Source organism: Rhinatrema bivittatum, chromosome 1 (genome assembly GCF_901001135.1).
Source record: "Rhinatrema bivittatum chromosome 1, aRhiBiv1.1, whole genome shotgun sequence".
Classification (NCBI taxonomy): domain Eukaryota; kingdom Metazoa; phylum Chordata; class Amphibia; order Gymnophiona; family Rhinatrematidae; genus Rhinatrema; species Rhinatrema bivittatum.
This window is the reverse complement of record NC_042615.1, coordinates 732536131-732550605: the sequence shown is the minus strand read 5'-3', so window position 1 is coordinate 732550605 and position 14475 is coordinate 732536131.

Genomic DNA, 14475 nt, shown 5'->3' with positions numbered 1-14475 from the left:
AGAGGATCTGAGTTCAAGAGACCTTGAACCATGGTCCAGCCTCAGGAAGATGGCAACAACATAGCCACCTGGCATCAGAAGGATTCTGGCCCGGTACCTCAGTGCTCTAGACACATTAATCCTGTGTTTCAGCACCAGAAAGGCTCTGACCCAACACTTCAAGGCCATAGAGAACTTGATTCATCACTTCAGTGCCCCAGAGAACTTGATTCAGTGCCTCAGAGACCTTGATTCTACAATTCAGTGCGAACAAAGTTCTGGTTTAAAATCACCACCCCAGAGACACTCTGGTCCAAGACTACTGCCCCAAAGAATCTCTGAGCCAAAACCACTGCTCCAGACAGACACCAGTTCAGCACTTATATTTCAAGCACCTTTGTTTCCCTGTAAAACCTGGACTACACCAACTTCAATTCCACAAAACCTAGTAACGATTGGTCACAGCCTCCATGGAAAATGGGATCCAGGAGGAGGGGACTTAAGGAGAATACTGTAAGGAATGTGCCTGCTGTACAGTCTATCTATGCCAAGATTCAGCCTGCTGTGTAGTCTTTTCTCCATTTGGGATTCTCAGAGAGCCTTGCTGCCTGTGTTGCCTGTCATCTTGTTGTGTCTGTCGGTTCCAGACGCCCTCTCTCCGCCCTCCTTACCTCTTTGGCGCCTCCCTTTTCGTCCGCGGGAAGATTGGCTGCCGCGGCGTTCTTCTGCCGAAGTCCTCCGGCATCCCCGGACCGGCTGGACACTGCAATCCACCATGTTTCCTGGAGGCCTAGGAGTGCGTGCGAGGCGCGGCCCCGACTGAAGTACCGGCAGTGGCACAAACTTGGGGGCGTTCCCCGAAGATGATGTCACCCGCGATGGATATATAAGGTCTTAGAATTTGCTAACACATCCAGTTAGCAAGGGTTAGTCTACCTAAGCTACTCTGCCTCCTCGGACTTACTAGGGGTACCCGCTCCTCAGGGGCCTCGCTCTCTCCTTTGTTTTTCAGGTGACAGTCTGGAACCGGTACTCGCTCCTCGAGGGCCCTCATTCCCAGGCTTACTCAGTACTCTCTTCTGCCTGGAAGTCATCACTGCCAACTACATCAGTGAGTTACCATCGCTCTCTCAGAGCTTTCCCTGGAACCAGGTACTCGCTCCTCGAGGGCCTATACATTCCAGCTCCTGGGCTTCTATGAGACATTGTGTGAGTGTTACCATCTGGTTCAGTACATGAACTCTACATACCCTGCCTACTCACTATATTTCAGTTTCTGTACAGCTCAGACTCCAGGGATCGCTGTTCCAGTATCTGAGGGACTACAGCCCAGCCGGGCATTCCAGCTGCCACCTCTGGTGGTTCAGTATACTGTTTAATAAAAGAACTAGTGTGTGTCTGACTCCATACTCTGAGCCTGACTGGTGGTCCCTCTCGGGATCTTCCCCGGGGGGCGTGGTCATCTGCCACCGGTCCAAGGATCCACCACAACTCTCCTAAATAAGAACAGATTGCTAACTCCAAGCAGACTGTCACTATCACGAACACTAACACATCTCCTCACTGTTAGTACAACGCCCAAGCCTCCCCACCATCAGAGACCTCCAGCGAGCTTTGCTTGCAATTCTGCTAATCATATCCTCACTGATCTTACTATGCCCAAGCCTCAGCTCTACTTAACCCAGGCTACTCAATGCCTCAATGCATCTTTTTTGAGTCACCTCGCTCCTTGTCATGACTACCTTCTTGTTACCCTTCCTTGCCTTGTGGTTCACCCAGGATCCTGCCTTGCCTTGGGCCTCCTGCCTTGTCTTGTAGCCTATCTGAGCCTTCTGCCTTGCTCTGTGGCCTCCCGGGCCTCTCTGCCTTGGCTTATAGCCTCTGGGCCTGCTAGGTTCTCCTAGTCAACCTTGTGCCCTTTTGGGTGTCCCTGCTTATTGTTGCTTGTTGTGACTAGCCAGTCCTGTCCTTTCTTTTCCAGTCCTGTTCTTGTCCAGTTCTTGTTCTGTCTTGCACAGCCCTGCCCAGGTCCTTGTCTGTTTCCCATTCCTTGCCCTTGTCCCTAGTTCAGGTCCTGTTTGTATCCAGCCATCAGTACCTGGTTCCAGCCCCAGTCAGTTCAGTACTCGATGTGTGTCCATATCTAACTCCAGCCAGTCTCTGCCTTCATTCTATGTCTGTATCCAGTCTGTATTCAGCCCCAGTCAGTCTCTGCATCCATTCTCAGCTGGTACCTGTATCCAGCTCATAACCTGCACCATGATGTACAGCTGAAGCAGGGGCAGATTGTCCTATCGGAGTTTCGAGCATGCCCCGGTGGGCCGGTCAGGTCAGTCACATAACTGGTGTTGATTGCAGCGGCCCCCTGCCTGCAGAGCCGCTGCAATCAATATCAGGCCCCACAGCAGTTTATTTGGTAGAACAGGAGCCTCCCCTGAGGATCTCTGCTCAGTTCTTTCCTTTTGTTTTTTTTGTGCAGCTGGAGCCGCATCTCCATGGGTCTGCACCTCTTTTTTTTTTTTCCCCTGTGGCTGTGGCTACATGGGACTGCCGTTTTTGTAATCCTGTGGCATTGCTAATGTATTATGCAATTAATTCCCTCATCACCACGGCGGCAGGAAATGCTCCTGCCGCCTCTCTTCACACCAACTGTCGGAGGTCTCTCCTTGATCCTTGCTGCTGGCTGGGCAGGTCTCCTTATACTGGGGCTGTGGCAAAACATCATAATCTTTCCTCAACTCCCTCCTTCTTTGGGGCCTTCCTATCCACCACTTCTCATACCAGGACCATCAGCAGGTATCCCTGCCTAGATTCCCCCTGATGACCAATATAAGTAAAAATTTTTGTTATATATTTAGAGGCATCAGGGGAAGAGAGTGAATGAGAGTATGTCAGTGAGTGAGTGTGTGTTGTGTTGTATGTGTGGTGTGGGCGTGTTCATATATGAGTGAGAGAACCGTCGTGTGAGTGAGGGAGCATGTGTGTCAGCATCATTTTGTGTGAGATAGAATGTATGTGTGTGCATGTCACCAGCAGATGTGTGAGGGGGTTTGTGTTTATCAAGCATGTGTAAGAGAATGATTGTGTCAGTATGTGTGATGGGAGAGTATGCGTGTGTGTTTTAGCTATCAGAATGTGCAATAGAAGTGTGCGTCCATCAGTATGTGTGAGAAAGTGTGCGTGTATGTGTTTTTCAGATGTGTATATGTGTCAGCATGCATAAAGGAGCATGTGTGTGTGTTGGAGACCCTGAGGGAGCATGTGTGTGCCAGATCATACATGTCAGAGACTATGAGGGAGCATGTGAATGTCAGAGACTGTATGTGAAGAAGAAGAAAGTTTGTGCCCCGCCTACCTCCACTAATCAACAACAATTTCTGAATGACTGGAAATTAAAGTTCCCAAGTATATAAAATAGGGGAGTTGAATTGTTATTGGTTTTAATTATTGGGAGTTATTTGATGCCTGCTGTTTTAAAATATTTTATTGGTCTTTGGCGAAATTTAAAAAAATTATGTTTTTAATTATAGGATTTTGTATTCGTCAGCTGTTTTGACATATTTATTCTTTTTATTATTATGGTTTCACTATTACTGATAATTTATATTTCTTGATTTCATTGTTTGATGTTTTATAAGATTGGTGATGTTTTTCTTTTTCCATTGTTGCACTGCATATAGGGTCTGACTTGTTGAGGTTTCCTGTTCAGTTTTTGTCTGCACATTTCTGCTTATATTTTCTGGTCTCTTTATTCTATATGTAGTGAGGGTCTACCTGTGTTTTGCATGTGTGCTCAAAGTGAGGTATTCTGCTTAGCATGGCATTTCTATATAGGGACTTATAAAAGCCTAGTTTGTTCTCTTTTCCAAATAGGATGTGTGTTAGGTTTTTTGCGCTTGGTGTAATATTTGCAGTGTTACCTTTACATAGGTAGGGTTATCACTGTTTGAATTCTGACATTCAGTGCTGTTTTGGTTTGCTATAGTGTAATTCAGTTTACCCAAGAGTGTGTGAAAGGCAAGCTCACACCCAACATGTTACAATAGGCCTAATGCAAAGTTTTTTTTTGGAGGTTTTCTGGATGGCATTATAGCAGTGCATGTAAATATAGGGGTAGATTTAAAAGAATGTGTGCGTTACCTGGCACGTACACATGGACGCCCGATTTTATAACTTGCACGCACAGGTCCACGCATATTATAAAATCGGGGGCTGGCACGTGCAAGGGGGTGCACTGGGAGGGAACTTCCCTACCCACTAATCTAACCTTCCTACCCCTTCCCCTAACCTTCCTGCCCCTAGCCCTATCTTACCCCCCCAAAAATGGTTAGCCTACCTTTTTTGCACCTGCCTCGGGGCAGGCGCAGGTTGTGCGTACCGGCACCCTGCCGTCGCGCATTCCCTGGCATAGCGGCAAATGGCCACTCTGCTGGGGGTCTGTAGCCCCACCCTCACCCCTCCCCTTTCCCGAAGCCCTGGGACTTACATGCATCCCGGGACTTTACGCTCATGGCTGGGCCTTTGAAAATAGGCCCGGTGCGCGTAGGCCTTTTAAAATCTGGCCCATAATGTATATGTTATAAATTATATTTTCACCTCATAAGACTGTACTTTGAATGTTGTTTTTGCTGTAAAATCTGTTTCATAAATGCATAATATTAAATTGTGTATGGGGAGTGAGGGGCTGGGAGGTACTGTGCTATAAGATTCAACTATGGCACCTAATACCCTTGCATTAACCATGACTGCACTAGCTCCATGTGGGAAAGCAGGGTTCTGGAGCTGTGCTACTTTGGGATCTGTGGCTATTCCCAGTTTTGGCCCAAGACTTAATTTTTTCTTTTTTTTTAAGCCTAAATCACTTCTGGTACCCCCTTCCCAAGAGTAGGTGAGAAGTGCAGAACCTAGGGAACCAGAAAAGCAGAAGCAGCCTCTGTACCACACAGTCAATTGGAATACAATGGGAATACAATTAGTCAAACAACAGTCTCAGAAAGGGATGGGGTGAGCCAAGTTAGAAGTGCCTGTGGGAGTTTTGAGGAGGCTTCTGGCAGCTGGCTGTGGAACTAGTAAGTCTTCTGGAGAGTGGAGTTGCCAAGAAGGGGATGGGAATTGGAAAGGGAGAGGGCTGCTACAGGCAAAGGAAGAGCTGGCAACAAGCAAAATACATAATGATGAGGTAGGCAGTACTGGAGTAGGGGCACTCACTGTGTGAGCACAAGCAGCAGACACAATGACAGAATGTGTGTATCTGAAATAATGTGTGGGTGGGTGTCTTTCTGATGCACTCGTGACCAAAGAATAAAAAGGCCTGGTGAGGCTATGAGCAGAGCTCATCCCACTCACAGCCAAAGAAGAAAAAAAGGCCCAGAGAGGTCACACGTGGAGTTCACCTGCTCACAGCTGAAGAGAAAGAAAAATTTTTGGAGAGACCACTAAGGGAACAGGCCAAAGATCAATTTAAATAAGTAAATAAGTATCCTGTCATTTGCCTGCCAGGGTATCACCGGATTTCCCCATGCCGTGCTGTGAGACAGGCCCTGGATCTTTGCAGGACCCACCAATGGCTAAGGGTGAGGTAAGATGGCTTAATTAATCTTTCTGATGGTTTAATTAGATTGGTGTTATGTATTTGTCAAGTGCAGGTTGACTTGGAGATAATGCATGAGTTTATGCCTATTTTCCACAACAGCGATTTGCTCTGTAAAATAAAGAAACTTAAAAACAAAAACTATATTTGCAGTATTAAATCTTGTAAACGTATGCTGCTAAAATAAAACTGATTGGCTACATTTTAAAAAGTGTAAGATTCTGCTCCCTTAAACTATTGAATTCATATCAAAGGGTTATCAGTTAAATCTACTAATCACTTATCGTCATAATTCACTCTCCAAGACATGCTAGGGAGGTAAAGGTTCTAGATGAAATAAATGACTGCTACATGGAGCACTTCATCCAGGATCCAACAAGAGGGGGATCCATTTTAGACTAATTCTTATTGGAACACAGGATTTGGTTCAAGAGGTAACAGTGATAGGGCACTCAGCAACAGCGATCATAGTGCGATCAAATTTGACTTAATGACTTGGAAGACATTAAACAAATCTAGAACTCAAGCATTAAACTTTCAAAAGAGATACCGGTACTTGGAAAAAATGAGGAAAATAGAAAAAAAATGAAAAGTGCAGCTACAAAGGTTAAGAGTTTATATCAAGCATAGTCATTGTTTAAAAAGTCCAGTCCAGATGTATTCCATGCATTAAAAAGGTGGAAGGAAGGTCAAACAGCATAGTTAAAAGTGAGGTAAAAGAGGCTTTTTTAGCCAAAAGAACTTCCTTAAAAAATTGGAAAAAAGATCTATCTGAGGAAAATAGAAATAAGATGTAAAACAATGATAAATTAGGCTAAAAGATAATTTATTTATTTATTTATTTATTTGAAGCTTTTATATACCGAGGTTTAGCGCATGCCTTCACCCCGGTTTACATTGAAACGAATTTGAAAAAAAGCTGGTCTTAGAGGCAAAACCTCTTAATAAAATCTCTGTAAAATGTATCTGAAGCAGGAAGCCTGTGATGGAGATGGTTAGATCTATTGCACACTCCCTGTTCAGGCAACATCACTCAAGGGGTAGCGCAGGATGGAACATAGGGAGGTCTTGGACCTTGCTAGCTCCTCTTCCCCACAGGTTGGGCCTTTGGATGCTAGGGGCCAGTAGGAGTCCAGTGTGGCAGCAGTAGATGGGAATACTGAGAACAGACTGGGTCAGGCAAGGCAATGAACAGTATGGGTTAGGGAAAACTGCAGACAGGCTGAACTGGGCAAGGCTGTGGCAGACTCAACCAGGCATTGCTGTGGAGAGGCTGGGTCTGGAAAAGCTGTAGAGAAGCTAGATCATGTAGAGCTGTAGACAGGCTGGATGTGGCAAAACTATAGACAGCTGGACCAGGCAAGGCTGTGGATAGGCTGGACAAGGATGGGTCTAAGAACAAACACAGGACAAGGACAATGACAGGACAGGACTGGAGCATGACACAAAAGAGGCAGCAAGGCAACACAGAACAAATATGCCTGAAGGCAGCTAAGCAGACAAACCATAGGCCACTGGGCAACAGAATAAGGCCAGATAGGCTACAAGACAGACAAGACAAGAGGGAGAAAACCTGAAAGCCTCAAGGCAGGAGGGCAAGCCAAGGAAAGATAAGGCCAGATGGTAACAAAATAAGGCACGGCAAGCAAGAAGTGAGAAGGCCGTATGGCTACCTGGCAAAACAAGGAGCGAGCTGGAGTGAACTGGCCACAAGGCAAGGCTAGGAACAGAAGGCTATATGGCCACAAGGCAAGGCAAGGAAAGGAGCAGAAGGCCAGAAGGCAGCGAGATAGGACTAGAGGAAAAGTACCAAGAAAGACAGAGGCCAGAACAAGGAGCTAAAGGTAATGACATGAAATGAAAAGGTGGCTATGGCAGGACTGGATTACATAAGGCAGAGACCAGGGCAAGACGAGAACAAAGAGAAGCTTGGCCAGCCTGGAGACTATGCTCATTGAGGTCCCTTGGTGGAGGTGAGGATGCAAGACAGGCTGATTCATGAGACCAGGGGCGAGATGGTGAGGACAGTTCTGAGCAGGGCTCACCAGAGGCCTCTGCTATAGGGAGGAATCATATTCAGGGTATGGTGATGCTGTGTAGCAGCTGAAATTGTAACAGTAGCGCCCTTTAAGACCCCCTCCTCCTGAGTCCCATTTTTTCTGAAGGTTATAGCTGGATGAGCAAGGTGAGGCTTGGCTGGAGTGAGAAGGTGAGGCTTGGCTAGAAAGTTGAAGTCCTGGCAGACAACCCCTGCTGGGCAGACTGGTTATGGATGAGCATCCTCTTCTGAGCTGGATCTGGGCTGAAGCTCACTGCTGGACTGGCTGGAACAGAGCTGGAGCCTTTGGTGGGCTGGCTGGAATAGGACTGGAGCCCTTTGCTGATCTGGCTGCAACCCTCTGCTGGGCTGGCTGGAGCAGAGCTGGAGCCCTCTGTTGGCCTGGCTGGGTCAGAACTGGAGCCCTCTGCTGGGCTGACTGAATCATACATAGCTATAGCCCTCTCCTGGGATGACTTGATCAGATCTGGGGCCCTCTCCTGGGCTGACTGAATCATAGCTAAAGCCCTCTCCTGGGTTGACTGAAACAGAGCTGGAGCCCTCTCCTGGGTTGACTGGATCAGAGCTGGAGCCCTCTCCTGGTCTGAGTGTATCAGAGATGGGTAAGGGTCATGAAACAGGCAGGGCCACTGGCACAGGGTGATTGAGATATAAGACCACTGGCTCAGGATCTTTAGCGGATGGGATCACCGGCACAGGGAGTGGGAAGGGTCGACCCCCCTAACATGGGGTGTTTGGAGCATAGAGCCCCTGGCTCAGGATTCTTGGATGACTAGACCACTGGCACAGGGTGGGTGAAGAGTATAATCACTGGCAAGGGTTTCTTTGAAGCAAAACAACAGGACCAGTGACTGCTGCATGGCACTTGAAGGCTGGGTGCAGGTTGTCTAAGGCAGGGCTCTCCTAGGTCTGGACATCTGGAGCAGGAATCTCTCCTGAGCTAGATTGTCCCTTCTGGGCTGGTTCTGTAGGAGCGGTGACTTTCAGAAGCTGTGGCTTAGCAGCAACTGATAGGGGTGTGCATCCATTTTCGACGTATTGGCGATCTACAACGTATTTTGTCCTATCCGTTAAATACGTGGGGAGGCGAAACGCATCGCGACTCCCCACGTATTTAACGTATTTTCTGTTTAATTCGGTGCGCCCAGTGGCGCGCGCTTTTCTTCGCCCCCATTAGCTACTTACTATCTACGATTTGCACAAAATGGCAGCACCCCTGCGGTAACCATGCCAACCTGTCTGACCCTTTCCTGTGAGTCACAGTGACTCACAGGAAGGGTCGGACAGGTCGGCATGGATACCGGAATGTAGCGTATCCACGCTGACATTGTCTGAGCTGCACTGAATGCAGCCAATAGTGCTGTCATTCAGTGCTCTCTGTCGATTTTACTGATGGGCCAGCAGTATATAAACATCAGCACGAGGAGCCACGCACTTATTTCCAGCGATGATCTGGGGAGGTGGGCCGGGTGGAAGACAGAGGAGGCTGAACTAAGAGAGATAGGCTACTAGTAAAGGAAAGAAATTATTCTTTGTTTTGCTGCAGTGCCAGGGTCAGCTACAGCTACTACTAGTCCTGTTTCTTTCAAGCTGTTTATTTTGGTCATCTCTGACTGAGAAGAGAAGCTGTGCTAGGTCAGCTAGCACTGACCACCATTTAGGGTGTTGGGCTGGCTTGGAGAGATATATTATTTTCAATTTCATCCATTTTTCTGGAGTGACAAAAATTCCTGCTTTTTTTAATTCCAATTACTTAGTCTCTCAGTGCACTGGGCTTCACTGGGCAGTTTAACAGTCTGGGTCTGTGCAGTCAAGTGCCCAGAGAGTCTGCCTCTTTTGTGCTTACAAGCAAGCAGCGTCTGTGTGCATGCCACACACATTAATGCACGGCCAGGCACCATGACAGTGGGCAGTGGGTAGTTTAAACAGACTGATCCTAACTATTGGGTGTGTCTGTGCAGTGAGGTGCCCAGGGAGTCTGCCTCTTTTGTGCTTACAAGCAAGCAGCGTCTGTGTGCACGCCACACACATTAGTGCACTGCCAGGCACCGTGACAGTGGGCAGTGGGTAGCTTTAACAGATTGATCCTAACTATTGGGTGGGTCTGTGCAGTCAAGTGCCCAGGGAGTCTGCCTCTTTTGTGCTTACAAGCAAGCAGAGTCTGTGTGCATGCCACACACATTAGTGCACTGCCAGGCACCGTGACAGTGGACAGTGGGTAGTTTAAACAGACTGATCCTAACTATTGGGTGGGTCTATGCAGTCAAGTGCCCAGGGAGTCTGCCTCTTTTGTGCTTACAAGCAAGCAGTGTCTGTGTGCACGCCACACACATTAGTGCACTGCCAGGCACCGTGACAGTGGGCAGTGGGTAGCTTTAACAGATTGATCCTAACTATTGGGTGGGTCTGTGCAGTCAAGTGCCCAGGGAGTCTGCCTCTTTTGTGCTTACAAGCAAGCAGCGTCTGTGTGCACGCCACACACATTAGTGCACAGCCAGGCACCATGACAGTGGGCAGTGTTACTACTCAGTCACATTAAATCCATAATGTCAGGGAAAGAGAGATGTAATCAAGTGATTGGGACTGGCAGAGGAGGCACCTCAAAAGACACTAGTGCAACACCACCAGTACAGCTAAAAAGGCAACTGTCACAATCTAAACTCTTTGTAGGGGATGGCAGTTCCATGCCAAAAAAAATGAAATCTGACCATGATACATCGCCATCGCCACCACTTGTTTCTGGCCCTGTAGTTTGGAGGTGAGGGAAGGGGAGGCAGAGTCATGCCAGACAAAATGTAGACACCCAAAAGCAGCAGGGGGACAGAAGTCTCGACTAACACTTAGCGTTGATAAGGTAGTGCATTCACTGTTTGCTTCTGATTCAGATGAAGAATCTTCTTGTGTGGGATTCTCATCAGAAACGGAAGAAGTAATAGCTGACGAATCTTCGGTAGAATCAGTTAGTCCTGTCTTAGCCTCCAGAAATGTGCAGCAGGGGAGAGATGACAGTGATAACAAGGAGGAGGAAGAGCAGTCACTACAGGCACAGAGGGTGACTGATCTCCCCTCTCGCATTGCTTCTCAGGGTGCACCCACTACCTCAACTCCAGTGCCAGCATCCATCCCCAAGGTGTAGAGAGGGGAGGATCACGAAAGACATCTCCAATCTGGAAACACTTTAAAGTGACGGAAGACCCGCGTTATGCTTGGTGTAATTACTGTGCCAGGGATATTAGCAGAAGCAAGCAAATGGGACATCTATCTAACTTTGGCATGAACCATCATATGAAGAGGCAACACCCAACAAGATTACTGCCATCTGGGGATGGTGGCAGTACCAGTCAGGGGACCCCTTCTAACCAGTGTGCAGTGGTAGGAAAGCAGCAGTGTCGGCCCACGCCCTCATCCCCTTCTAGAAGTCAGGCGGCAGGCTAGCAACCCCCTGACATGTGGCAGAAGCGACAATCCACCATGGAGGAAATGGGGTGGAGTGCGGTAACGCTATCCCGGGGTAGGAGACAGGCAGCCTCAAAAGTTGTAACCAGGAGCATTGGGGAAATGATTGCCCTTGATGACCAGCCCTTGCAGCTAGTGCAGAATGTGGGTTTCAAGCGTTTTTTGAAGGTCGCACTTCCAAATTACAAAATCCCGTGCAGAACCACATTTAGTAGAAAGGTCCTGGATGAACATTTGGAGGCCTTTAAATGGGAAGAGGGAATGACTGCTGAGGTGCTGCAGTGTCTGGACGTTTTGCAGCAGCAGGTGAAAGACAGATTAAGGCCTTTAACAGACGACCGCACATACATGCTCGCCTCTGTCTGTGATCCCCATGTGAAAGGTAAATTTGCTCTACAGTCCAATTGTCTGTCATTTGTGAAGGAGCTGCTGTTAGCTAAGGTCCGTGAACAGGAGCGCCATAGGTGGAGATAGATTAGGCTTGAAGCAGAGGTGGAAACAGCAGGCACGTCAGAGAGTTGTGCTGCTAGCCCAAGCAGGAGCAGCACTGTGTCAGCGACAGATAGTACCTCCTCCTCCACGTCAAAACGCCCAAGGCATGTTGGCCATAAAGATTCATCAGTTGTGCAATGGGCGAGAGAGAAAGCAGCTGGATTGAGTGACTCTGAGCCCGCCCAAGCACAGGAGACAGCAGCACAGCTGTCAGTGACACAGTATCTCTCAGAGCCGATAGAGAAAATGCAGACAGATCCGCTGGCATATTGGGCACACAAGTCCACTGTCTGGACACACCTAGCCAAAGTGGCTCAGCGATATCTGTCATGTCCACCAACCAGTGTGCACAGTGAACGTTTCATTTCAATGACAGGGGATAACATGAGCCCTCACCGCTCAAGGCTGGCACCAGAGTTGATGGAAATGCTAGTATTTTTGAAAGTAAACCTGCCTTTGCTTGGGTTTCCAAATTTTCCCTGTGAATGGCAAGATGAATAAAAGCAATTCAAAGCCTTGCAGCAGCTCCAATTGCCTCCTATGCTCCAGATAATATAAGCACTGCAGCACATGTACCTGACATGAAACGATGTGCCTGACTGTCAACTGTCCAGGCCTTGTGTCCCTAGGTGTGATTGACCTCTGTCCTCAACTTCTTTGCCTGTCAGTCCGGGCCTTGTGTTCCTACAAGTGTTTGACCTCGATTGCTGTGCCTGTTCATCCAGGCCTTGTGTCCCTAGGTGGGATTGACCTCTGTCCTCGACTGCTTTGCCTGTCAGTCCGGGCCTTGTGTTCCTTCAAGTGTTTGACCTCGATTGCTGTGCCTGTTCATCCAGGCCTTGTGTCCCTAGGTGGGATTGACCTCTGTCCTCGACTGCTTTGCCTGTCAGTCCGGGCCTTGTGTTCCTTCAAGTGTTTGACCTCGATTGCTGTACCTGTTCATCCAGGCCTTGTGTCCCTAGCTGGGATTGACCTCTGTCCTCGACTGTTTTGCCTGTCAGTCCGGGCCTTGTGTTCCTACAAGTGTTTGACCTCGATTGCTGTGCCTGTTCATCCAGGCCTTGTGTTCCTTCAAGTGTTTGACCTTGATTGCTATGCCTGTTCATCCAGGCCTTGTGTCCCTAGGTGGGATTCACCTCTGTCCTCGACTGCTTTGCCTGTCAGTCCGGGCCTTGTGTTCCTACAAGTGTTTGACCTCGATTGCTGTGCCCGTTCATCCAGGCCTAGTGTCCCTAGGTGGGATTGACCTCTGTCCTCGACTGCTTTGCCTGTCAGTCCGGGCCTTGTGTTCCTACAAGTGTTTGACCTCGATTGCTGTGCCTGTTCATCCAGGCCTTGTGTCCCTAGGTGGGATTGACCTCTGTCCTCGACTGCTTTGCCTGTCAGTCCAGGCCTTGTGTTCCTACAAGTGTTTGACCTTGATTGCTATGCCTGTTCATCCAGGCCTTGTGTCACTAGGTGAGATTGACCTCAGTCCTCGACTGCTTTGCCTGTCAGTCCGGGTCTTGTGTTCCTACAAATGTTTGACCTCGATTGCTGTGCCTGTACATCCAGGCCTTGTGTCCCTAGGTGGGATTGACCTCTGTCCTCGACTGCTTTGCCTGTCAGTCCAGGCCTTGTGTTCCTACAAGTGTTTGACCTCGATTGCTGTGCCTGTTCATCCAGGTCTTGTGTTCCTTCAAGTGTTTGACCTCGATTGCTGTGCCTGTTCATCCAGGCCTTGTGTCCCTAGGTGGGATTGACCTCAGTCCTCGACTGCTTTGCCTGTCAGTCCGGGCCTTGTGTTCCTTCAAGTGTTTGACCTCCATTGCTGTGCCTGTTCATCCAGGCCTTGTGTCCATAGGTGGGATTGACCTCTATCCTCGACTGCTTTGCCTGTCAGTCCGGGCCTTGTGTTCCTACAAGTGTTTGACCTCGATTGCTGTGCCTGTTCATCCAGGTCTTGTGTTCCTTCAAGTGTTTGACCTCGATTGCTGTGCCTGTTCATCCAGGCCTTGTGTCCCTAGGTGGGATTGACCTCTGTCCTCGATTGCTTTGCCTGTCAGTCCGGGCCTTGTGTTCCTTCAAGTGTTTGACCTCCATTGCTGTGCCTGTTCATCCAGGCCTTATGTCCCTACCAGGGCTCAACCTCTAATGCTGTGCCTGTCTGTCCAGCTTGGAGCTAGGATATAGTTTTCATGACCTTTATAATACGGGCCATTTTCCCAAGCTGTTTCTTTGTTGCTACATTAATGTTTCTAGTGCTATAGAAAACTGGTGGTAGTTGTACTCTTGTTCATCTTCTGTGTTCCCATTGTTTACAGAGGCACTGTACGGTTCAAAGTCAACATAGGTTGATATTGCAGATTTGAACTTGAGTAGCAGTATTCTTATTTCTGAGAGCTCTTCAAGTTCCTTTGTCATCAGCTGAACTGCGTAAGTACAGTCAGTATTCACTAGACGCCAACGGAAACACCCCACTCTAGGGGTGAACCCGTTCTAGGGAGTCCTTTCCTGCACAAATGAAAGGGAACTCTCTCCTGGGCCAGCCTGTCTTTCCCCTATCAAAACCACAGGGACCAGACTACCTCCACTCTGCCAGCCTGTCTTGCCCCTATCAGCTTTCTGCCACTCTGCTTTGCTGCCATATACCAGATGACTCACTTAACTCCTTGTGGTGTTCTTGCCACTCTCATGGTTCCTCAATGTGTTGGTGCTAGTCTATCTGCTTGCTATGTTCCCTCTTCACTGTGTTGTTGGATGTCAATGCCACTTGACTTACCGCTTTGCCTGTCGTGCTGCCGTCGATGGTTCATGCATCTGCTATCGGTGGTGTGTTTTTGGCACTCTCACTGCTGCTTTGTGCCTCTGTTAAAGCACTCTTGCCACTTCTGGTATCCCTTTGTACCTTTCTAGTGCC